This window comes from Triturus cristatus, chromosome 6 (genome assembly GCF_964204655.1).
Source record: "Triturus cristatus chromosome 6, aTriCri1.1, whole genome shotgun sequence".
NCBI classification, from domain to species: Eukaryota; Metazoa; Chordata; class Amphibia; order Caudata; family Salamandridae; genus Triturus; species Triturus cristatus.
In genome coordinates, this window is record NC_140589.1 from 1,642,808,927 (window position 1) to 1,642,836,279 (window position 27,353).

At 50.7% G+C, this 27,353-nt stretch overlaps 1 long non-coding RNA gene across 1 annotated transcript; it reads left to right on the plus strand.

The window, feature by feature from the left end:
- Positions 1–25,991, plus strand: LOC146821753 (uncharacterized). Its single transcript, XR_014962766.1, has 3 exons — positions 1–337; positions 23,010–23,118; positions 25,315–25,991. It is a non-coding gene; the product is annotated as an uncharacterized LOC146821753 (long non-coding RNA).
- Positions 25,992–27,353: the final 1,362 nt, after the last annotated feature.

Sequence of the window (27,353 nt, forward strand, 5' to 3'; positions counted from 1 at the left end):
TTTAAGTTGTCCCCTGCACCACTGGCTTTGACTCTCCTAGTGGGGGGGGGGGGTCTCCAAAAAGCCAGTTCTACAATCTGGTGTCCAACGTGGGGAGTCTTCGGTGGTCGTCATCAAGCCTGGTGGTCGTGAGAGGTCCGTGATCGAATTCCAAGGGAGGCGTGCCACTACATTGGCCGAAAATTGTCTTTGTGGGCCCGAGGTCTCCGATTGCGTGATTCCTCCCTCGAGTGGGCTACCTGACTGACGCCCCGACTGACGCCCCAATTCCAGTTCCTAGTCTTTGGAGATCGAGACCTTTGTGACACTTGCCGTGTGACGGAAGATAAACGGTCAGGTAAGAGTGGGAGTGGCCCACTTCTTTGGTGAATTGTATTTTGGTTTTGGTATTTAATTCGACTTTTGCAAAAGCCAAAGCCAAGGGCACAGTTATAGGCTCTAAATATTCGATTGTACCCTTTGACGTTTGGATCCAAGATACACATCTAGAGATGCCTGGACTTAGTAAATTCCGGAAATGGTGTTGTTGTTATTGTACACAGGACTCCGCATTGGAGGAATCTTGTCCGATTCCTCCTTTGGGGACCCCTAATCATGAAGTCTATGCTAAACATGGTGTTGGCCCGATTATGTTTTCTTAAATTTGGCACAAGTATACAAAGGATAATACTGAATTGCAATGGCCAATATATGGTAGTTTTGATCCTCCTGTATCAGATAATTTAGAGGAGAAATTGTTTCAGAGAAAAGTTAGGCATGCAATGCTTGATTCCTTTCGGGTTTGGCGCAAGAAGTCTAAACAGAAAGAAATCAAACTCAAAAAGCACGAAGCTAAAATAATGCATATGAGTGTGATTCAGAAAGCCCAGAATCATGATAATCAGAGAATAGAAGAGGGTATAGTAATACATGACAGATTAAATAGAATGCAGATAGACGGATGTTACGTTACAAAAAAGGTTCCGGAAAAGGCCCGGGACAAGGAGGATGACTCTCTCATGGCCTCCATGTTGAACACCCCTCCCCCTTATACTCCCGCCATGTATCCGGCCGTTGATCCCGCCCAGTTGACCCCCGCTACTGCTCCAGTTGTTGCCCCTGCCCATGCCTCGGTCCATCCGATAACTCAACCACTCGTTCCCAATGCCCCGACTGTTCAGGCCACCGCACCAATGCAAGTCCACCCTTCCTTTCCCCTTGTTGCACCTTGCACTAGTCCCATACCTGTCCAACCTAATGTGCCTTTAACTCCCATTGCAACCAACCCATTTCTTGTTGACAGTCATCCGACGCCTTCCCCCAGTGCAGGGCTATTAGCGAATGCATGGTCAGTGGTCTGTGATTATATCCCTTATGTAACTCCGCATAGACCACCCACTCCCAGACGACGCACCTTGCGCAGACTGATAGGTAGTACACAGGAACAACTCACTATGAGTCAACAAGCTCATGTATGGATGGAAAATAACACTATGTACACCGCTCAGGATATATGGATGACAATGGATCGGTGGACACGCATTTGACAGATTGATATTTTTTGTGAAATGTGTGACATACTGATCCAAATGTGGGAGGATTTTGTAGAATCAGGTCCACCCCCAGGTCTGTCTGACCTTCGCCATAAGGTTGAAAAAGGGGACATTCAGGGCCCAGCACTATTATGCGATCTAATCACGTTAGTAGCCTACAGAGACTCCTTATCTGGTATTTCGTTAAATAAGGGTTTCCCAATGAGGGAGGTACAGCCTGTTTGGAGAGACCGCGTTGCTGGCGCAGATGGCAACCCTGAAATACCGGCAGGTTTTAGGCAGATGTGGGTCTATGTCCCTTGGAAAAGGTCTGATGTCCTCCAACTTAAAAATCAATTGCCTGACCCGCGTAAAAATCCAGCAGGTTATTATAAGGAATTGACTCAGACACTCCAATCTTGCGTAATGACTTTAGCAGATATAGATATGTTAATGGGACAAGTAGTACCGACTGAAGTATGGTCCAAAATACGCCATAATGATCAAACAGAATTTGGCCATACGTGGAAGGAATTTGAGGAAGCTGACAGAGCTCGAACTGGCGGTGAGAAACCCGATTCCATGATCTTGGCCCTTCCGGCCCAGATACTTACTGCCATGAAAAAGATGTTGACACCCCACCGTATTAATTGGGACAGATTAGCTGCTTGCAAACAAAAGAAAGATGAAAGTGTCTCTGACTTTTTCACACGATTCGAAAGCACATTCAACGACTATAGTGGACAGGACATGACTACAGAAGGAGGACAGCGGCTGTTTGGGGTTACATTTGTGTCTAATCAGTTGCCAGAACTTGGGACTAAGCTCAAAATGTCAGAAAGTGCATGGCCCATTTCCACCCCGTCTGGTATTTTGACAATGACCCAGTACTATGAGAATAGGGAGAATGAAAAGCGAGATAGAACGGATAAAAAGACTAAAGACTTAAAGACAAAGGTCTTACTCCAACAAGCATACCCGACCCAGACCCAACACAGAGGTACCCCTAAGTTTCAACGAATAGCTCAGAGACCTGCCCCCGTGACTCCTCGCCCGCGTCTGGGACCCAACCAGTGCGCTTATTGTCACCAAGAGGGTCAATGGCGCGACGAGTGTCCCTTGTTGGCCCAGAACAACTCTGCCCCCGCTGACCGCCTCACAGGACAATGTCCCCAGAGAAGACGAGGCCGAGGCGGACCTAGAACACAGTTACAGGACAGGCGCTCCCTTATGCAAGAGAATAGATTTGATACTGCTAATTATGAGGACCGCAATTACTTTACTGAGGATTATGAGCCTGAAGAAGGGACTGGGTTTTTGTCCCACTAGGATTGCCAAGGACAAGAGAAGGGACCCGTGCCTATTCCTGTTGACCAGAAGGAACCGTATGTTCATGTTACAACACTGGGCTCTACGGAAAAATTCTTGGTCGACACTGGTGCAACCAAAAGTACTATTGCTAGGTCCAAAGTCCCTGGGGCCCCCTTGTCTGGGGCGAATAACATTTCTGTAGGGTTTTCTGGCACCCCAGTATCTAGCCCCATTTCACAACCACTGGAACTAACGATAGGACCCTGCACAGTTGATTCCCCTATGGTTTTGACTTCCACATGTGGCGAAAATTTGTTGGGTTTAGATCTATTAAAAAGATTACATGCAACAATATACTGTTCTCCTGATGGGGTTTACATCACTATGGGTTCCCCCACCACACACCAGGTATATTTAGCCTCCTCAGATCCAATTCCCCAGGAACTTCAGAATGTCCCTCCTGATCTTTGGGCCCAAGGTGATACTGATGTCGGACTTTTGTCCATGCCCCCCTTTTCTGTTACCCTGAAGGAAAATGCTCACCCTCCCCGACTTCGCCAATACAAAATACCCAAAGAAGGGGAAAGGGCATTACTCCAGATCATTTCTGAACTTGTTGACAAGGGTGTAGTTGAAGAGACAAGAGGAAATGTGTGCAATAGCCCAATTTTGCCTGTCCTAAAATGCAGCGATCCTTCCAAGCCCCCTGTTTATCGTTTTGTCATTGATTTGCGCGAGATAAACAAAATAATAGTTCCCCAGTTTCCTGTGGTCCCAGATATCACCACCCTACTGACTATGGTTCCCCCGTCTGCATGTTTTTTCTCTGTCATTGACTTTAAAAACGCCTTCTTTAGTATACCCGTTGATGAACAGAGTAGGGACCTTTTTGGATTCTCATTGGCAGGACGGAGTTTCCGGTTCTGCAGAGCTCCACAATGATATTCAGAGAGCCCTTCAATTTATAGTCAGGCCCTCAAGGCCAACTTGATTCCCTGACCCTACCCCAAGGTACAGCACTACTCCAGTACGTTGATGATTTGCTTATAGCAGCAGACACCGAGGCGTTGTGTAAAGAAGCTACAATGAAATTGCTCCTACATCTGGCCCAGTTCAATCACAAAGTTTCTTTATCCAAACTCCAATATTGTCGACATGAGGTGACCTACTTAGGTCATCTCCTGTCGAAGGAGGGACGCCGCCTCACCTCTGAACGAATACAAACAATCAGTAAAATGCCCCCACCAAAGACGCAGAAGGAGGTCCGTGCTTTCATTGGTATCACCTGCTACTGCCGCCAGTGGATACCCAATTTTTCTTTACTCATTAAACCTTTATTGACCCTCACACTTAAAGATGTTCCTCACCCACTCCCTTGGACAAATGAGTGCCAGCATGCATTTGAAGAACTGAAAACAGCTTTGTGTTCGGCCCCGGTGCTAGGCACCCCTAGTTATCAGAAGCCCTTTGCTCTTTTTGTACACGAGCATGATGGTTGTGCATTGTCATTGCTAACACAGCGTTTTGGTGACAGACAATGCCCCTGTGCATATTTTTCTGCAGTCTTAGATCCTGTGGCCCGTGCACTACCCAGTTGCTTGAGGGCAGCAGCTGCTGCTGCCATATCCATTCGCCAATCTGCTGGTCTGGTCCTTGATGCTGCACTTACAGTTATGGTCCCTCACGCAGTTGACACTTTATTAAATAGGACAAAAACCCAACACCTTACTAGTACACGTTTGTCCGGATATGAATTGACTCTCTTAGCCAGTCATATCACCATCCGCCGCTGCACTACGCTCAATCCAGCCACATTGCTACCCTATGTTAATGATGATATTAATTCTGATCCGCACGATTGTGTCCTCCGGACGGAGGAAGAGACTAAAGGCCGTGTGGATTTGACTGACACACCCCTAACTGACCCTGATGGTACCCTGTACGTGGATGGTTCTTGCTTCAAACTCCCTGATGGTAGCACAACTGCTGCCTAAGCCATCACCACGTTACAGACAGTAGTGGAGAGTGAGAGAATACCTTACCAATCAGCCCAGGCTGCTGAGTTAGTAGCACTGATCAGAGCTTGTGAACTAAGTACAGGGATGGCCGTCAACATCTACACTGACAGCCAGTACGCCTTTGGCGTGGCCCATAATTTTGGGCGACTATGGGCTGAGAGGTGATTTTTTACTTCTCACGGTACTAAGATACAGCATGGTCATCTGGTCAGCAGGCTGTTAGAAGAATCGACTCTTCCTTCAAAGATAGCTGTGATCAAATGTAGCGCCCACAAAAAAGCAACTGATGACATAGGAAGGGGTAAGTTAAACAAGAATGGGAGGTACCCCTATATATTTATTAGGGACGAGGTATATTAATGAGTTGAAAAGCAGGAAGTCCCTATGTCGTAATGAGTAAAAGAGAATATACCTCTATCTAAACCAAAGAGTTAGATGCTAAAAGATCTAACGGTGTTCATCAACCACTGTGTGCCTCTATCAAAGAAAAACTTTATAAAACTTTATAAAAAACCTGCTAATCACAGTAACACAGTACAGCATACGTTTGCACAAAGAAACTCATTCGATTAGATCATGAGTATATTCAAGAAACTATTTTATTGCAAAAAGGATATTTAATCATTAATCAATAGTAATCTTCCTCCCAATATAGGTTACAATCTGAACATATCGGAAGCCTAAAAACATTAAAAATCGAAAATCTTAAAAACATTAAAAGTCGACGCAGCGTTTCGGTGTTTGTTCAATGTTTTCACCTTCTTCAGGACAATAAAACTTTCAATCTAGACATAAAACATAAAAAATATATATAATTTAAGCAAACTGGCATGTACTGTGTACTCTCAAAAAGCATTATCCACAATGATTTAAAATCTTCAGATTATTACTGTACGGCACAGGTATTAAAAAACATCAATTTATTCTTGACATTAACTATTACTATATTGTTTATGTAATATATTATGACACTATGTGGAAATTTAGCTTGCAAACTGAACATTATCTGCGCCATCTTGCCTCTCCCCAGCGCCACGCACAGCGAATGCACGGCCGCCATTTTAGGCACTCCACTCTCTCCCCGCTCATTCTCGATCACCAGCGCTTCCCCCTGGCGCTGCGAACATCCCCCCGCGCACCGGCCACCCCCGCTCTCTCATACACGGGCCATAAACCCTATCCTTCTGCGCGACCCTGCTACGGAACCACATCCGACCGACATCCCATACATGGTCATGCCTCTCCTTTGATAACCCCCTTCCTCTGCGCCCCATTGTCCGAACTGGTCCCAGGCCATCACCTAGCCCTGCGGATGCAGTTTATTGCCCCTACTGTAAGGGAAACACCCCGCATCAAAGGGATTACAGTAGATCAAAGCCCCTACCCCCTGAGACCCGGCCGGTTGCACACACCCCCGGGAATTAGCGGAATTCCCTGCTGCGCGATAGCCATCTCCCACTGCGGGTAGGGTGGGAACCTCTACTGTAACTATGTGTTGGATCGGATCTGAGCCGGGGCTTCAGGGGATGTTCTTTCATGCATCAAGAGAATCTCAAGAATGTACTATGTGTAATAAAGCAATAAACCGGTGTATAAGAGACCAGGTCTCAGAGATGCGGTTAGAGCACCTCGTGACGATACCTTGCTGTCTGATCTGATGTGTTCTGCTCTGACGGAATAAAACTTTGTTTCCTGCCTTCCAGTCTCCGGCGCCTGCCTCTTTCATTGGTAAATTATCGAGTGGTATGAGAGGCGATTACCGCCGGGCAAATACTTGAAAGGTTATCGACTGAAACTGCCGCTACCATTTAACAATTGGCGCCCAACGTGGGGCTCATCAGCGACACGTGGATCCAGTGAGAGAGGTCCCGACGACAGAGTGAACGACTGCAACGATCGGGAGAGCTCCTGCCCAATAGACCCTCGTCTGACAGCCGATCATCCGAACTTCACTGGTTCCGAGCAGACCTCTCTCGAGTGATCTACGGTCCTGACTGGGAACCATCAGGAGTGCCGCGGCAAATACGGAGAGTAGAGGACGATCGGGCGCTGGAGGCGGAAGACGAGAAACTGTCCACGCGGTCCGGGTAAGGTCGTGATACACGACAAATTGCGAAATAATTGATTGATTGTTTAAAGCTTTGGAAATACTAGTATTGCTCATTGATTGTTCTTTTTGAGATATTCGCTGTCTACAAACGGGGAGGAGTAGAAATACTCTCTCTCTCTCCCTTTGCAGATAGTGAAGGGTAGGTAACGCAGACTTTTGTCCCCGTTGAAACCCGTCGTGCCTATCTTTATCTCCCCATTGATTGGTTGTCCGAACATTGATTGTTTTGGAGAATAGTGCTTTTTGAGATATTCTCTGTTTGCAAATAACGTAGAATAGGAATATTCTGTCTAGTCTTTGCAAATAGTGAAGGGTAGGTAATGCTGACTTTTGTCCCCGTTGAAACCCGTCATGCCTATCTTTATCTCCCATTGATTGATTGATTGATTGATTGTCCGAACACTAGTTGTTCGATATTGGTTCTTTGGAGGTATTCTCTGCTTACAAATAACGAAGAATAGAGATATTCTGTCTAGTCTTTGCAAGCAGTGAAAAGATAGGTAGTGCTGACTTTTGTCCCCGTTGAAACCCGTCATGCCTATCTTCTCCCCACTGATTGGTAGTAGGTTCTGCCCGGACCGCTTATTAGAGGTGAACCATCCGGCTCCACTGGAGGGCACCCCTAATAAGGACATGTTCACTAAATATGGACTAGTCGCCGTAGCTTATACCAAGCTATGGCATAAATATACAAAGAAGGACCCCGAGAGTCAGTGGCCACTGATGGGATCCTTCGACGACCATAAGATAGAAGTGCTAGAAATAGCCCTGCGTAGCAATAAGACCACGCCTACTATGCTTGACAGTATTGGCATGTGGCGCAAAGAAGCAACGCAACGGAAAAAGAGGGAAGAAGTAAAAGCAGAAAAGGAATTACGAAAGGCAGCTCACCTTGCCGCTAGAAAGTTAGAAGAAGAAATAAAGGAGAGAAGGGAAACTAAACTAAGACAGGAGCCCGAAACATCAGGACAGTACGCTGTTAGGACCCCTTCTTTGCTCTACCCTGAGTTGTCCTCCAAGCAGCGAACGAATGATGAATTACTGTTAGGTCCCCCGATCATTTACATGCCCCCTCCATATGCACCCTCCCAGTCAGTAGTGCAACACCCACAACCCCCGAACACGAGCGAAAGCAGTACAGGGGCCTCGGTCCTCACGGCCTCCGTGCCGGCTGAGCCTCTTGTACTGAACCCAATGTCGGTTACAACGCTAGATGACCATGAGATGGGAAAGAAAGAGTCCACCAGAATGAATCTATTAACAAAGGATGAAGGAGCAGGAATTGATATGATAGTAGGGACACTGGTGGAGCGAAAAGAAAGTGAGGAGTATATAACAGACGTGTATAACTCGTATGCCGACAGCCGCAGACGACACTTCGTCGTACGGCTCTGTTATCACGCCCTGAATGCATATGAGGAAAGATACCACGATAAAGGTCCCGAGGGCTTAGCAGCCCTATATAGGAAGGTAGACATCGGAGAGGAAAGAGAGGGCGACGTCACGAACCTCTTCACTCGTACACTCGAGGTCTACCGACACCTTAAAGAACATGGACAGACCACCAAAGCAGAAACCCCCATAGCGACTAAGCCCCAGGAAGGAAGGGCTGATGCCATGATGCCCATTAAAGAAGCTGCCCCCTACTGGGTCCCCCCACGAGGTCTGGGAACACATGACGACATCAACCACCAAGATACGAAGGGAAGGGTTGTATATAACTGGGTCTACCAGCCGTGGGACCGGCAAGATATTTTGACCTTTAGAAAAACTCTACCCAACTTGAGAAAGAACCCGACTGCCTTCTACACTGAATTGGGTACAGCCTTAGGTTCTACGATTATGACTTTAGCAGATATCGACTTGTTCTTTGGGCTATGTCTGCCGGCTGATGTGTGGAAACAAATCCGGAAAGTTGACCACGCTGAGCCATTCGGATATACCTGGGTACAACTCGATACCATAGATAAGCAGCGAGAACCAGGACAGAAACCCCCAAAAGCCATATTAGAACTCCCAGACAAGATTGTACTAAAACTGAAGACTCTAATCCCAGAAAGAAAGGTAGACTGGTCGATAGTAACGGCTTGCCGCCAGAAACCCCAGGAGGATGTGTCTGAATACTTCTCCCGATTCGAGACTGTGTTTTCCGATTACAGTGGCCAAGACATGACCACCGCAACCGGACATCACCTCTTTGTCCAGAATTAAGGGTCTGACACAAGAAAGTTCCCAGAAACTACAGACCAGCGAGAGTAGTTGGGCAGCCTCCAAACCCGCAGCAATTCTCCAGATGGCCCAATACTACGAAAATCAGAAAAACGAGAACGATAGGGCATCAGAGAAGAAGAAAAAGGAACTGAAGGAGAGGGTAATGATAGCACAGTTGCAAGGGGTGACCATAGGAAGGGAACCCCCGAAAGAGAATTACCACCCAACCGCCCCTAGAAAGCTACCCCCTAGAGACCATACACCTGCACCCTACAACGGACGGAGAGACTTAGATGGGAACCAATGTGCGTTCTGTAGAGGGTTCGGACACTGGAAATCCCAGTGCCCGGTCCTTCTGGAACTAAACAAAAATAGGGATCCCAGAGACACAGCATATGACCCCAGAAACAGAGGACAGGGACGAGGGCACACGAACGACGCAACCAACGTCAGGCCAGGCAAACCAAACACCTTTGACCGCCCCCGACAAAACCAGTGTCAGCAGTCCGACTATGAAAGCACCCATGACTTCGCATAGGACCGCCAGGGGCAAGGGAGGGATCCAGTCGAACTCCGTGTTGACCAGCAAGGCCCTTACGTCACTGCTAAGGTCTTGGGCACAAAATCTCCATTCCTGGTAGACACTGGGGCGACACGTAGTGCGTTATCCAAACGACTGATCCCTAGGGCACCCTTGTCTGGCTCACATGTAACCTCAATAGGCTTCGATGGAACGCCCTCCACTAACCCCTTATCAGCACCAATCTCCTTTGACTTAGAAGATAACACCACTGACACGACCTTTCTGCTCTCCTCCAACACCCCCGATGCTATTATGGGACTTGATTTGCTAAAACATTTTCGAGCTACCATCAGATGCTCCCCAGACGGAGTTCGAGTCATCCTACACGATAACCCAGATCTGTCCAGACCCTGTCACACACGGCGTATGCTCTCTATAACCGATGCTGACATGTCCCTACTCGACACATTACCTTCACATCTATGGGCTAAAACCGACTCAGATGTAGGGTGCATGGTGATCGACCCGGTACACATAACCGTCCGACCGGACGCAGTGCTCCCAAAGCTTCCACAGTATCGGATATCACCCGAAGGCGAGAAGGCATTGGTGGAAATCATCGAGTCCCTAGTCGAGGCAGGAGTGGTAGAAGAAGTAGTCAGTAATGTTTGCAACAGCCCTATCCTACCCATTGTAAAGAAGCAAGGCGAGGGGGATGAGAAAGCCTACCGTTTCATTGTTGACTTGCGAGAGGTTAACAAAGTAGTCATACCCCAGTACCCCGTGGTCTCAGACATCACCACCATTCTCACCCTGATTCCATCCACTGCCACCATCTTTACTGTTATTGATCTCAAGAACGCATTCTTTTCCATCCCCATCCACCCAGACAGCCGCTACCTGTTCGGCTTCACTTTAACAGCCCGTTCATACAGATTCTGCAGGGCACCCCAAGGCTACACTGAGAGTCCCAGTATTTACAGCCAAGCCCTCAAGAGACAACTGGATGCAGTCCAACTACCCGATGGAGTGGTGTTGATACAGTACGTCGATGACATTCTTTTGGCGGCCGACACCACTCCACTTGCCGTCACAGCCACCATTCACCTCCTCCGCTTCCTTGCGGAGAACGGTCACAAGGTCTCCAGAAAGAAATTGCAATTCTGCCAGCCCCAAGTAACGTATCTAGGCCACCTACTATCCAAAGACGGGAGGAAACTTACCCCTGACCGAATTCAAACCATTCTAGAAACCCCTGTTCCCAAAACTCAGAAGCAAGTGCGGTCCCTAGTGGGCCTCACCTCCTTTTGTCGACAGTGGTTGCCAAATTTCAGTCTTATCGTAAAACCTCTGCTTTCCCTGCTGGCTAAAGATACCCCCTTCCCCCTCCCCTGGACACCCGAATGTCAATCCTCCTTCAAAGAATTACGAGACGCCCTCTGCTCGGCCCCAGTCCTAGGAACCCCAGACTACACTAAACCTTTCTCCCTCTACACCCACGAAAGGGAGGGATGTGCGTTGTCTGTCCTAACCCAGTCCATAGGCCCTAAGCAACGCCCTTGTGCCTACTTCTCTGCCACTCTTGACCCCGTAGCCAGAGCTTTGCCCGCCTGCCTTCGAGCAGTAGCTGCCGCTGCTGTCTCTATCCGGCAAAGTGAGGGGATCGTGCTCTCGAACCCCCTCACAGTATTGGTACCCCATGCTGTTGATACCCTCCTGAACCAAACCAAGACTCAACACCTGACTAGCGCACGACTGAGTGGTTATGAACTGACTCTGCTTGCACCCCACATCACATTGAAACGATGCACCACTCTGAATCCAGCTACACTACTACCTCTCCCTGACGCTGACCCCAATGCATCCCCTATACATGATTGCGTGACCCTCACCGACGAACAAACCAAGAGTAGGGTTGACCTCCGGGATACTGCCTTCCCGGACCCTGACGGAGAACTGTGGGTGGATGGCTCATGCATCAAGCTCCCCGATGGCACCACCTCAGCTGCCTATGCAGTCATCACGGCTCGAACAGTTGTTGAGACAGCCCGCATCACACAGCGATCCGCACAGGCGGCGGAACTAATTGCCCTCACACGAGCCTGCATCCTGGCAGCAGGGACAACCGCAAACATTTACACAGACAGTCAGTACGCCTTTGGGGTAGTTCACCACTTTGGGCTCTTATGGAAAGAGAGGGGATTCTTGACTTCTCATGGCACACCCATCCTGCATGGAGATCTAGTCTCTGCCCTGACCGAAGCAGTCCTCCTCCCCACACGGTTAGCTGTGATCAAATGCCAGGCACACAAGAAGGTGACAGACATTATAGGACAGGGAAATGCACTAGCTGACATTACTGCCCGAACCACAGCCGAGAATAGGTCCACGACCCGCATGTACGTGACCAGGTCACAAACTGAGAAATGGAAGGATGCTAGGGAAACGATTAGGGATATCCAACTAGCCAGCACACCACACGAATTAACTGAATGGGCCCGGGTGGGATTGAAGGACGATGACGGTTGTTGGCGGACTAAAGACTCGAACAAATGTTTGCTACCCGACTCATACTTAATCCCCATGCTGACCATGGCACACTTCCCCGCACACATAGGGTCTGCCCCCATGATCGAACTCATCTCCAAAGTCTGGCACAACGACAGAATACCAGACTCAGCCAAACGTCTGGTCCAACATTGCCTAGTATGCCTCCAACACAACCCTGGGAAAGGAACTGCTGTACCCCGGGGAGGGTTTGGGGTCCCCAATCACCCCTTTGAAGTCCTACAAATGGACTATGTCCAGCTAGAAAGGTGCCAAGGTTTAAAGTATGTACTTGTCGTTGTGTGTGCCTTCAGCAAGTGGGTGGAAGCCTACCCAACCCATGACAACACCGCTATGACTACCGCAAAAGTACTACTGAAGGAATTCTTCCCCCGATACGGCCTTTGTCGAATTTTGTGGAGCGACAACGGCCCCCACTTCGTAGCCGAAGTTATCCAACTCATCTTAAAAGGGTTGGGTGTGAAACAGAAATTCCATGCGGTCTTCCATCCCCAATCTGCAGGCCTGGTTGAGCGACACAATGCCACATTGAAGCTTAAGATAGCAAAAATAGCCGCCACCACAGGACTAAGATGGCCAGACGCTCTCCCACTAGCATTGCTATCAATGCGTTCCACCCCCACCAAACACCACTTAACCCCCTACGAGGTCGTCTTTGGGCGGCCCATGAACCTTTGGACTGCACCAAAACCAACATCTATCCACGACGTCCCGGACGTCCTCATGTCTGACTATTTGTATAACCTAACTAAGACGTTGTCTGTTATCCATCAGCAGGTGCTGCACGCCATTCCCGATGTTTCCAGGGGCCCCGGGCACGACATCCAACCCGGTGACTTCGTCTTAGTGCGTAACTTCCAGCGCACCAAGAGTCTGGAGCCCCGGTGGACGGGCCCCCTGCAAGTCCTGATCACCACCCGAACAGCTCTTCGAGTGGAGGGGAAACGCAATTGGCTGCATGCACACCACTGCAAGAAGGTATCACCGACCCTGACAACCACGGACAACATCACCGCCCAAGAGGAACTTCTGGACAAAGACCGACCATCCCTGAGCCGCTGCCCGGATACAGAGACACTTGAATTGATTGAATATCCTGATCCCACTGTGCCATCCAAAGAAGGGTATAACTTACGACGAAAGGAGAGAACTTCGGCTAAGCAGACCACAGGCTAAGTGGAAATCTCAGAGCGGTAGCCTAGTCACCTCAAAGGCCACCAGGAGAGAAACTAAAACAAAGTCTGTGGTTCTGCCCGCTACCGAGTCTCTTGAAGGTGATGGAAGCGCCCGACATGAAGATGATGGAAGCAACCGGACGTCCGAAGATCCACTACAAAAACCCAAAGACTGACCGAATGCACAGCTTTAAGACAATAGCACTTTTCATTTCCCTTCTCTTTTGCCTTCTCCTCGTGGTCACCTTCTGGATCATGGAGGAGAGCACACCCGCTCATAAGACATTGCTGACCACCGTTCAACCTACCACCACGAAAGAACACCATCTGATCTCACTTTCACCCCAACTCCGAGAAAGGCGTAAGGAGTTCTGGAATAACTCTTTTGTGCAGTTGCTCCACCAACACAATCTTGCCACCAACGCCACTAACTGCTGGATCTGTGGATTGCTACCCCATGCCACTGGGCACTCAATCCCTTTCATCCCTTCACCTTTTTCTGTCCATGGTTCCTGCCTCGCCTGGCTGATCCTCCTGCAGGAGAGCTACAAGGACAATGCCACTTCCGGCAGAACCATGTCACACTTCTACCATGGTTTCTGGCTGAACAAAACTGGTAGAACTTCCGCCCTCTTCTGCCCTCTGAGATCGAACACTTCCTTTCACATGGACATCCCCGCCAAAGAACGAGTTGAAATGCAAGTGTTCAACAATCCAGCCAGACCCACCTTCTCTTACCTCCGAAAACGGACGGCCGCCACCCTAACAGTGGCCCTGTCCGTCATCAACATCACTGGATCTGTATGCCTCGAAGGCCTGGGGGCACAGCTGGTGGGCCACAGCTCCTGCCTCATCACCCGAACATTGGACTCAGTTGACCCACCCTCCTTTGTTGCCTCCCCGAATATGTACTTCGTCTGTGGTACTAAGGCCTACACCTGGCTCCCGAAAGGTTGGGGAGGCACCTGCTACATCGCCTTCGTCCTTCCCCCGACATATGTGGCTCCAGCAAACCATCACCGACAGAAACGTGCCAAAGACATTGTACAAGCCGACTCCGCCGGAGCACAGTTCCTGGACGCAGTAAAAGGTCTTGTTCCGCTCTGGGGTCCGATGGCAAACAGCCGTGCCATCCGCCACTTAACCCAGGCAGTCGATACAGCAATGAACATTACAGCTGGCGCCCTCGCCAACAACACCGCTGAGCTTCAGGCCATCCGCCTGGTGGCTCTTCAGAACCGCCTTGTTCTAGATGTGGTTCTGGCTGATCGTGGAGGAGCATGCCGCATCATTGGGTCCAGCTGTTGTACCTACGTACCAGATAACTCACCCTCAGTCTACAAAGCAATTGAACACCTCCACAGACTGTCCACAGAGGTCCATCAAGAGCAAGAAGAATGGTCGCTGGGGAGTTGGTTTTGGGACACTATTAAAAGTTGGGGATGGAGGCTGTTTTCATTTATCCTAATACCGATTGTGATACTATGTGGATGTTGCTTGGGGATTCAGTGTCTGCCACCTTTATGTTCGCTTTTTATGAACTGCATCTGCCCTAAGACTTTGAACTTTGAAACAGAGCGGATGAAAGCCCTTTATGAGGTGGAAGTCCGCAGTATTATGGGGATAAATCCGAACTAGACAAGCTGGCGAGATATGTTAAAAGGGAGGACTGTGGAAATTTAGCTTGCAAACTGAACATTATCTGCGCCATCTTGCCTCTCCCCAGCACCACGCACAGCGAATGCACGGCCGCCATTTTAGGCACTCCACTCTCTCCCCGCTCATTCTCGATCACCAGCGCTTCCCCCTGGCGCTGCGAACATCCCCCCGCGCACCGGCCACCCCCGCTCTCTCATACACGGGCCATAAACCCTCTCCTTCTGCGCGACCCTGCTACGGAACCAAATCCGACCGACATCCTATACATGGTCATGCCTCTCCTTTGATAACCCCCTTCCTCTGCGCCCCATTGTCCGAAATGGTCCCAGGCCATCACCTAGCCCTGCGGATGCAGGTTATTGCCCCTACTGTAAGGGAAACACCCCGCATCAAAGGGATTACAGTAGATCAAAGCCCCTACCCCCTGAGACCCGGCCGGTTGCACACACCCCCGGGAATTAGCTGAATTCCCTGCTGCGCGATAGCCATCTCCCACTGCGGGTAGGGTGGGAACCTCTACTGTAACTATGTGTGGGATCGGATCTGAGCCGGGGCTTCAGGGGATGTTCTTTCATGCATCAAGAGAATCTCAAGAATGTACTATGTGTGAGGGCGTGGCTAGGCGCCGAGGTGAATGGCCGCCTGATCCCGGAGCTCCGCCGGGACCGTTGGTGTCCCACCGAAATCCGGACCTAATCCGCGCTGCGGGGAGTGCCCTTGTAGCTCCCCCGGCTCCCCCTGACCCAGTGCCCAAGAGGGCAGCTCGGTGACCCCAGGCGACGCTCGCACGACCCAGGAGGGTGGCCGCAGTGGTTGGCGGCGGCCGGACGCCCCGGCTCCGGAACTCTGCTGCGGCTCCCGACGCCACTTGAGGCCCCGGCGTGGGCCTGCCCGCTGACACGCACAGAGCGACGCCGTCATAGGAGAAAGCGGTGCATCGCGAATCGGAGCCGGAGATCATCGGCTTCCTCGGAGCAGGTGCGGGATCGTGACTGGGGCCGCGACGGACTGCTTCCCTGGCCGAGAGGAGGACGCCATTTTGAGGCCGCGACGGAGCGGAGGGGGGCCTGCCGCTGAGAGACGCCCTGCCCTACCCTGCGGTGAGACCTCGGGACGCGCCTGGGGCTGTGAACCGCCTGGCTGCCCGGAGGTGAGACGGACCGCTCTACTCTTTCTCGGACCCGGCTGGTGGCGGCGGAGACCCTCTTCCCCCTCTCGCTCCCTGGCAGAGTGCTCTGGGCTTCAGCCTCCGTCCGTTGACCCAGCCCGGATCAAGGGGCGCCTGGGCGATGCGCAAGGAACCACCAGTCGTCCTAGAGAAGGTGCACGCTCGTGACTGGGGCTGCGGCGGAGTGACTCCCGGGCATAGAAGGGGACGCCATTTTGTGGCCACAGTCGAGCAGAAGGTGGCCTGCTGCGTGGGAGCGCCCGGCCCACTCACCCGGTGAGGCCCACGGCCGCGACTGGCTACTGCGTACCGCCTGGCAGACTGGGAGTGGGACGGTGTACTGTAACGGATTCTGGGCCTCCTTTGTGGCGGCGGGGATCTCCCTCCCTCTGTTGATCCTTGGGCGAGAGCGGTGGGCCAAGGGCTACGTCAGTGAAAGCTGGTCGGACCTCAGGACACCTCGGTTCTGCGGAGGGCGGTGCCGCCTGCGGCCCACAGGGTGCCCGGACCGCCATGCGACCCAAGACTGGAGCCGCAACGCAGGCCAACAAGCTTGACCAATATACAGTAGCCAAGGCGCCACCCCCGGCGGAAAGGGCTCCGAAGGATGATGCAGACCCCGCGGACCCTTCCCTGAAGTCCATCATGGCTGCGATTCAAACCCTGGGCACGAACTTGGAAACCAAGATGGACAAGATCACTATTGAAGTGGCCCTTCTCCGAGCTGACCTAGGGAAAACCACTGACCGATCCAAGACTAATGAAGTCGACATTAAGGCCCTACAGGACTCGGAGAAGCGGCTTGAGGGCAGGGTGAACGAACTAGTACACCAGCACCGCCTAATGGCCCTGCGGCTCGATGATCAAGAAGGGAGGGCTCGGAGAAGTAATATCCGCGTCGTGGGGGTGGCGGAAGGACTTGAAGGAGACAGTGTGGAGCTTTTCCTGGAGGATCTGATCCTACGACACCTCAAACCCAAGCGTCTCTCGAAGCTCTTCACCATTGAGCGGGCGCACAGGGCCCCTATCCCACGACCCAAGCCTGGAGCCATGCCACGGACGATCATAGCCAAAATTCTGAACTTCCGGGACCGGGACGCAATTCTTCAGGCGGCGAGACAGCACGGTGACCTACGATACGAGGGGGCCACAATCCGGTTCTTCCCCGACTTCACGCTCCAGGTCCAACGGGAAAGGCGCTCCTTCCAAGGGGTCAAGGCGGCGCTCCGCGAGCGTGGGATCAAATATATGATGTTCTTTCCCGCCAAATTGAAGATCATCGTTGATGGGCGATCCCTCTTCTTCACCACGCCGGAGGCGGTGCAGGAGTGGCTGGATGGGGGAGAGGCGACGCAGGACTCCCGGAGTGGAGAACTACAGCGGCAAGATGCGGGCCTGCCCGCCACGGAGTCGGCGTCAGGCCGCCCTGCGGGTGGTGCGCCGAGTCAGCGGTCCTGGCGTTCCAGGTCCAACAGCCCCCGCTGGGGCTCGTCCAGAGAAGGGACGCCACGCTGAGACCACGAGCAATAGCGCTGGAAGACATCGGACTGTAATGTATACCTCACGTGCCTCTATTTTGAGATTTGTTAACTCTGGGGTACTCTGGTCGCCTCACTGCCTCCATGGGTGGCTTCCCTCCATGGGTGACTCCGTGACGAGGGGGATGAACGAACTGGGACACCACGGGCGGGCGACCACAGGGGACTAGCCCACGAACTTCCCAAATTGAGTTTCTCGGTGGGTTCACCGGGGGGGGGTGGGGCGACAGGCGCTCTGCTAATTGGGGTGGTGGGTAGTTCTAGACCCACGGAGCAGGGGGCAGGGTGGGGGGAGTTGTTTTGGGATGGGGGGGCCGGGAGGTCAGGGCCAGCTCCGGGAGGGGGGGAGTTGAACGTCCGGCCGGTTGGGATTGTTGTCATTTGTATGATTTATCATTGTGGGGTGGGACCCAGGGAGGGGTGGGAGTTGGGGATCCTTTACGGTCACGCACATTATTCTCACATAACGGATGCCCGGGTGGTGGGACAAGACACCCTCTTACGACACAGCCATGGCTAGACGGTGGGAAAAAAGCCTTAAGATTCTCAGCTGGAACGTCAACGGTCTAGGGGACAGACTCAAGCGCACTATAGTTTTGCAGTTCCTCAAACGGCACCAGCCAGATGTGGTGCTACTGCAGGAAACGCACTTATTGGGTAATGTCTGTTACGCCCTAAATAGATATGGGTACACTCTAGCAGCGCACTCAGGTTTCACCACTGGATCGAGAGGAGTAGGTATACTCCTGCGCCGCTCGCTGCCCCTTCATGTAGACACCACCAAGACCGACCCGCAGGGCCGCTTCACGGCTGTGTCGGGGCGCTGGGAGGGCCAGGCGCTCAATCTTCTTTCAGTCTATATCCCCCCAGGCCTACAGGCCCGGACCTTTGAAGACCTGGGCTCACTCCTACTATCGCTACCCGAGGGTCGGCTCGTTCTGGGAGGGGACTTGAACGCTGTGGCGTCGGGAGCCCAAGACAGATTACCATCTAGAGACCTGCCCCAAGGGCAACGGTGGCTGCCGGACTTCCTCGAGTCTTTCGGGCTGACGGACGTTTGGCGCCTACTCCACCCCACTGAAAGTAGCTTTAGTTTCTTCTCCGGCGCACACCACTCCTTCTCACGGCTGGACTACATCCTCACCCTGCTCCAGCACGACATGGCGGTATTGGAGGCCGAATTCCTCCCCAGGGGTATCTCCGACCATTCACCGCTCCTTGCACAGATTACATTCGGAAGTAGGCGGGAGGGCAGCACTGCGCCAATTAATCCCTGGCACTTGAAACACGAGGTCACTAGAAAACACATATCCACTTCAATCACGCGCTACTTCACAGAGAACGATGGGTCGGTCGCCTCCCCTGCCACCCTGTGGGAGGCGTTTAAGACTGTGGTGCGAGGCGAGGCTCTATCGGCTATCGCGGCTCGGCGACGGGAACGTAGCCAACAGACCGTAGCGCTAGAGGAGCAACTTGGGGAACTAGAAAGGGAGGCACCGACCAGCGGCGACCGGGAGCTCAGGCACGCGATGCAGCTTAAGGCGGCGGAGTACAGAGCGCTGGTGTCCCAGGAGGCCCAGACGGTGGCTCGGCATAGAATTGGCAGGATATATGATCAGGGGGACAAAGCCGGGAAACTTATCGCCTGGCTGGAACGGAAACAACAGGCCAGCAGGGTGGTGCCGGAGTTGCGCACTGAATCGGGGAGAGTGCTCACGGAACCCAGGGAAATAGTACAACAGTTCGCCGACTATTACCGGCAGGTTTACAGGCGAGAGTCGGACAGGCCGGAGGAGGACTCCATGGACCTCCTCGCGGACATACGACTGCCTACTCTCTCGGACGCAGATCGGGAGGCTCTCGACAGCCCGCTCACTGAGACTGAGCTCCAGCAGGCGATAGGGGACCTCCGTCCTGGCAAAGCGCTCGGCCCGAACGGCATACCCATAGAGATCTACAAACTCCAGCCAGACGTCACCAGTAAGCACCTCAAACTCATGTTCGAGTGCAGTAAAACACTAGGGCGGCTGCCCCGGGACCAGCGGTTAGCGACCATAGTGGCGATCCCGAAAGACGGTAAACCCAAAGACGCTTGCGCATCATACAGACCCATCTCGCTTCTAAACGCGGACCCTAAAATACTTGCCAAGACGCTGGCCAATCGGCTTAAGCCGGTGCTCTCGTCGCTAATCCACCCTGACCAATCGGGATTTATGCCCCACCGCAACACGGCCCTCAATATTAGGAGACTGCATGGGGTGCTGGGGCAGTGCCACAGTCTTCAAGAGGACGCGGTGGTAGTCTCGTTGGATGCCACAATGGCCTTCGACACCCTGGAGTGGCCCTACATGTTCGCAGTCCTGCGCAAGCTGGGCTTTGGACCCCAATTTATCGCTTGGGTGCGATTACTGTACGCGGAACCCCTGGCGCAGGTGCTGGTAAATAATAAGGTGTCTGAAGTATTCCCGCTGGCCAGAGGAACTCGACAGGGCTGTCCCCTGTCCCCCCTCCTATTCGCCCTTTCCCTCGAGCCGCTCGCGGCCTGGATAAGACAGGTGGCCACCGTGCAGGGCATAACATGGGCGGAGGGATGGGAGGATAAGATATCTTTATATGCCGACGACATACTTCTCTACCTCTCGAAGCCGCGTGGGTCACTGATCGCGGCGCTGAATATATTGGACAGTTTCGGTCGCAATTCTGGCTTCCGGGTCAACTGGGCCAAATCGCATCTATACGTCCTCCGCGGGGACCCTCCCAGGCTCCCTGATTCTTGCCCTATTCGGGTGGCAGAGGACGGGTTTAAATATCTCGGAGTGTATATCACTGTTGACAAGGCTCTGCTTTACGAACACAATCTCAAGCCGCCGCTCCTTCGGCTTCAACGGGAGGCGAAATCCTGGCAGCATCTGCCTCTGTCATTGTTGGGCAGGGCAGCCCTATTTAAGATGCTCTCGCTCCCGCGGTTTCTATACGCACTTCAAAATTACCCGCACCTGGTCCCAAACAGCTACTTCCTAGCAATCGAAGCTGCGCTGCGCGACCTCCTCTGGGCCGGGCAGCCCCGAATCTCACTGGCCAAACTGACACTGGGGTGGTACGATGGGGGAATCGCTCTCCCCGATATTCGCAAGTACTACTGGGCGGCCCACCTATCCGCAATCAACCAAGGGACATACGGGGACGGGAATGACCCGGCTTATGGCATGGATAGATGGCTGCTGCCCGGAGGGAACTACGAAATAGCACTCTACTCTAGACGGGGGGCGCGCAAACTCACCGGGCCGACACTGCATTCGGTACAGCTGTGGCACATCGCACAGAAAAAGCTCGGATGGTCCGGAGTCCTCACGATGGCCACGCCACTATGGGCCTCGGAAGCGTTGGGAAATCTGCGCCGCACCAAAGGATTCCGCAATTGGGATCTTATCGGCATCTCTCAAATCAAAGACATGTGGGGACCTGCCGGGGTCCGCTCATTCGCCCAAATGCAGGAAGCCTACGAACTGGCAGATGCCGAATACTACAGATACTTGCAGGTGCGCCACTCCTTGCAGGCTAACATCCCACAGGAGGTCAAGTTGCCGCCAGCCTCCCCGCTCGAGGATAGACTGCTTGACGGACTCCTCGCGGAACATGCCATATCCCTCACCTACAAAAAACTTGTTAACAACCCCCCAGACTTGCTCCTTCCCCTCAGAGACAAGTGGGTCGCCGAAGGGCTGGAAATAGATGACGAGGAATGGATGCACGCTTTGGCTTCTCCACGTGAGGTCGCGATATCGGCCAGATTGCGGCTCATCCAATTGAAGATCCTACACAGAGTCTATATATCTTGCACAAGATTACATATGATGGGTAGGGCTGACACGACGCTATGTAGGAGGGGGTGCGGAGGTGATGGAACCTTTTTTCACGTGCTGTGGGACTGCCCAAAGGTTCAGAGGTACTGGAGGAGGGTGGTGCGGGAGATGGAAGAGGTCTGGGAGGTGGAGATTCGCCCCGAAGCCAAGAGGTGCCTCCTCAACATATGGGAACCAACTGACCTGCCGCCAAAAGGGAGGATCTGGGTGACGCTCGGGCAAATGGTAGCAAAAAGAAACATTGCCAGGCTCTGGGGCAGCGCTGTACCACCGAAACTCTCAGACTGGACCAGCGACATGGACTGGTGCATGCTGCAGGAAAAGACAGTATATGTGGCTAGAGGGTGCCCGCGCAAGTGGGTTGAGGTGTGGTCCAAGTGGAATGATTTTAGGGGGGGAATCTGCGAACCTCCTTCCATTGTGCAAGATGACCCCGGAGACGATTAGACCCGTGTCACCGCGACTCGGGGAGCTGGGAGTGGGGGGGAGGGTGCTGGCTAGCTAAGGGCACACATAAAACGCAGTGCTGACCGATGTTTCGGGAGGGGGAGGGGGGGGGAGTTGGAAGTTTCGGCACTTTATGCCTCCTGGGCAACCTACCAAATTTGTGATTGTTTGCTTAAGTCTGAGACAAGTAACATTCTTCTCTACCTCACGATACGTGTACACTCCTTAACGCCGCCGTACCTCCGGGTTGACGGCATGGGGCTGTGTGATCAGATATGCATCCAAATGTGTTTTTCGCGGCCGGCCCGCTGGGTTGTAGGCTCTTTGCTGTGTACCGTACTGTTTCAAATAAAGGTTTTCAAAACTTAAAAAAAAAAAAAAAAAAAAAAAAAAAAAAAGAATGTACTATGTGTAATAAAGCAATAAACCGGTGTATAAGAGACCAGGTCTCAGAGATGCGGTTAGAGCACCTCGTGACGATACCTTGCTGTCTGATCTGATGTGTTCTGCTCCGACGGAATAAAACTTTGTTTCCTGCCTTCCAGTCTCCGGCGCCTGCCTCTTTCATTGGTAAATTATCGAGTGGTATGAGAGGCGATTACCGCCGGGCAAATACTTGAAAGGTTATCGACTGAAACTGCCGCTACCATTTAACAACTACAGGTTTCTTAATTCAGTATATAATTTTTTAGTAATAAACTTGACCATTAGTTCATGGCAATCTTAAATGAATGAGGAACCGCAACAAACATAGTTAAATATATATCCAATAATATCGATAAAATATAAAATACACTATGTGGATTTAGATTACATTACAAATATAGATGAAGTGGTGGTTTCTTTTGTACTGCTATGCAAGTCAGTAAGGTATGAACACAAAATACTATTTTTATCGTTTTTTTAGACCTCAAATCTGGTGTCTTTACCCATACACATACGAGTCAGGATCTTTTAAATCAACGAACGAGGCAAAGATTACAAATACCTGCGTTAATGGTCCTGTTACAATATAGGTAAGCTTTCCTTTTACATACATTATATACTCAAAATGTATGTTTTCGGTTATAAATATAATTGATCTAAAAACTGTTTAAAAAATGTTTTCTTATAGATTCTCTCATATAAAGAAATCTATATTAATAATACATTCCACCTTATATAATACGGTGGCTTTAACGGATTCAAGAAAAGGATCCATACATCTATAGGTATACCATTTTTCCTTAAATTGGAGGGTGGCTTTGCAATTACTAATTGATACTAGGGTACTCATGAACAGAAAGAAAACAAATTGAATGTTTTTCTCTTAATTTAGAGGCTCCCCTAGTGAGGCCCTAGCGGTGGCGGGACATATTTCTACCTCCACAAGATTATGTAATTGATTAGACATAATCCATTGCAATACCCAGGTACAAAAAATGTTGGGATTAAATGTCTAAATGATATTGTAGCATCATAACTGTGGGAAACGCATTTTTAATAATGAACAATATATGGAGGATTGTCATCTGTTGTATAGGTCCTCAAAGTATTGCCTTTGTCACGATTGAGACTACAATTATTAAGAAACCTGTAGTGTCATAATATATTACATAAACAATATAGTAATAGTTAATGTCATAAATGAATTGATGCTTTTTAATACATGTGCCGTATAGTAATAATCTGAAGACTATAAATCATTGTGGATAATGCTTTTTGAGAGTACACAGTACATCCCAGTTTGCTTAAATTATATATATTTTTTATGTCTAGATTGAAAGTTTTATTGTCCTGAAGAAGGTGAAAACATTGAACAAACGCCGAAACGCTGCGTCGACTTTTAATGTTTTTAAGATTTTCGATTTTTAATGTTTTTAGGCTTCCGATATGCTCAGATTGTAACCTATATTGGGAGGAAGATTACTATTGATTTATGATTAAATATCCTTTTTGGAATAAAATTGTTTCTTGAATATACTCATGATCTAATCGAATGAGTTTCTTTGTGCAAACGTATGCTGTACTGTGTTACTGTGATTAGCAGGTTTTTTATAAAGTTTTATAAAGTTTTTCTTTGATAGAGGCACACAGTGGTTGATGAACACCGTTAGATCTTTTAGCATCTAACTCTTTGGTTTAGATAGAGGTATATTCTCTTTTACTCATTACGACATAGGGACTTCCTGCTTTTCAACTCATAGGAAGGGGTAATGCATTTGCTGACCATACTGCAAAGATGACAGCTAAAGATGTCTCTGCTCGTATTTATGTAGCTGGCCCCTCAAACTGGGTACTGGAGAAAGGGATGCACGAGGACACTATTGAGAATGTGAAGGAAATACAGGCAGAGGCGACTAGAGAAGAAAATGCTCTCTGGGAAGAGCAAACAGGCCTATTGAATGAGAATGGCTGTTGGACTGATCTGTCTGAACAACAGCGATGGTTGTTACCCGATGCCTAGGTTTTGCCAGTGGTCACTATGGCTCATGGCCCAGCTCACATTAGTGCAAAAGGTATTTGCAAATTGTTAGCTCCGGTATGGCAAAACAAACACATCTCAAAATATGCTGAGAGGTTAGTCAGGCATTGCATGATTTGTTTGATGCATAACCCCGGAAAAGGCACACCGACACCTGCTGGGAATTATGCACCCCCATCTTACCCCTTCGAAGTGCTCCAAATAGATTACATACAGATGGAAAGATGCAACAATCTCCGATATGTCCTGGTAGTTGTGTGTGCCTTTAGTTAGTGGATCGAAGCCTACGCCCTTAAAGACAACACTGCTATAAGCGCTGCCAAAATACTGTTGAAATAATTTTTTCCCAGATTTGGGATGCCCAGAATTATCTGGAGCGACAACGGAAGCCACTTTACAGGGGAAATAATGAAGAAAGTGTGTGTAAGGATGGGGATCAGACCATGCCGCCAATCACACCCAGTCAGCAGGTTTGGTTGAGCGCCACAATGGAACACTAAAATTAAAAATGGCAAAGAATCAGGCTGACACAGGACTGTCTTGGCCGGACGCCCTGCCCCTTGCCCTCCTATCAACTAGAGACACGGCACATTCTCGTACCAGACTATATCCGTACGAAATAGTGTTTGGTCGGCCAGCAAATGTTTGGGGAGTACCCCGCCCCAAGAAGTACTCTGACATTGAATACCCATTGTTGATTGATTATTTACATGAATTGGCTACTAACCTACGTTTCATTCATCATCAGGTACAAGATATCCTGCCACCCAAACCAGAGGGCCTGGTCACACCATCCAGGCCGGTGACTGGGTCTGCATACGGAACTTCCAGAGAACAAAGAACTTGGAGCCGAGGTGGAAGCCGCCCCAGCAAGTGTTGCTGGCTACCAGGTCTGCAGTGAAGGTGGCAGGAAGAAAAATACTGGGTCCACGGAGTGCATTGCAAGAAGGTGCCTCTACCACTACCATACGACCGGTGAGTCAAGGAAGGCCTGGGAGACGACGAATGTGAAAGAGTCCCGCGCTTTGTACCCTTCAGTGACTCCAACATTGCCTGGGCTTCATCTGAACGAGAGGACAACGACATCCTGCAATCTGCCGTTCCTCCGCATCTGAGGTTGCGGGACACTCAACAGCCAGAGCCTTTGTTTCCTGATCAGACAACACCCAGATCCACCCGGTACAACCTCCGACCCAGAAAAAAGGACTGAAGAGACAAGGGTCTCTGACCTCTGCTTGACATGGTCCGACAAACCGCTGCAGGGCTGTGATACACCGGCACATTTTTTTTTTTTTCTCTTTTGGCCGGAGCTGGTACAGCGGACCGGAACTTGCCAATAGGGCTGCCGGAATCACTGACCGGTGAAGCAACCACCAATCACAGGCAGCAACTAGGGAAGACCAAGTGAAGAAGACGATGAACAAAATGAACACTGAAAGCTTGAAGAGCAAAGAAATAAAGAAACAAGAGTACATGAAGTCAATACGTGGCCGGTACTCGATCTGTCTAATCGTATTAATGACTATTTCACTGGGACTGGCCTGCCTCGGATGGGTAATACATGCTACCCTTGCAGCATCTGAGCCTCCTACCACTACAGAATCGCCTCATCAACATGTGTCATTACCCACCCATGAGAGAAACAGAAGGACAGGTTTCTTTAACAAAACTTTCAGTCAAATGCTACACCAGCACCAGCTTGTGGTGACATCGACAAACTGTTGGGTATGTGGGTTGCTGCCCCATACTGCAAGCACTGGGATGTCCCTGATTCCTGCTCCTTTTTCTCGAGCTGGCTCGGCCTACGGCTGGTACACAGTGTTCTTTGATGCATTCTATTCAGGTGACACATCCACACGATCCCTGGGAAAGATCAGTAGCAGACAAGCATTCCGCCACATCATGGCTGCGGAGTGGCCAAGCATGAATAAAGATTCAGCAGAAAAGAATGAATATGAGGACAATCATGGGTCTTTCTATCCATCGAACATCTACAATGGTGGGGGAAAGAAAAGACTGCCACCTATCAGAGATCTCCCTGTCTACCCACATCCCGGGAAAAACTGCATGAAGAGCAGTGGAACAGTATGGGTGGGAGAAAGTGACTGTGCCTACACACTCCAGCTCAATGGTTCGACTCTCCCAGCTCTGGTGTCCTCACTGAACACGTACTTTGTGTGTGGGAACAAGGCCTGCACCTGGCTGCCCAAGTCTTGGGCAGGCACCTGTTACATTCCTTGGTTGCTCCCCCCCACCTACACAGCCGATGCAAAACACCACATCCAGAAGAAAGGTGTGGTTGATACTAAAGACACAGCTGGCCAAGAATTTGGTGACTTTGCTAAAGGGTTCCTCCCCTTTTGGGGCCCTATGGTCAATAGTCGCAATCTCCGACATCTCACCAGGCTGGTAGAAGCCACCATCAACGCAACTGCCAGTGCCCTCAGTAACATCATGGCTGAACTTCAAGCGGACCGCCTCATGACTTTACAGAACAGAATGGCGCTTGACATAGTACTGGCGGACCATGGAGGAGTCTGCACATTGATCAAAACAAGTTGCTGCATTTACATCCCTGACAATGCACCGACAGTTCATCAAGCAATCCAGAAGCTCCACAAGATTGCTTCCGACATTCATCAGGATGAGGGATCATGGTCCCTAACAGGCTGGATTTGGAGCATTGTATCTCGGTGGGGATGGAAGATAATGGTTTTCATTGTAATCCTTGCAGCCGCATTGTTCTCTTGCTGCCTCTGTGTTCAATGCGTGCCCGCGCTGTGTGGG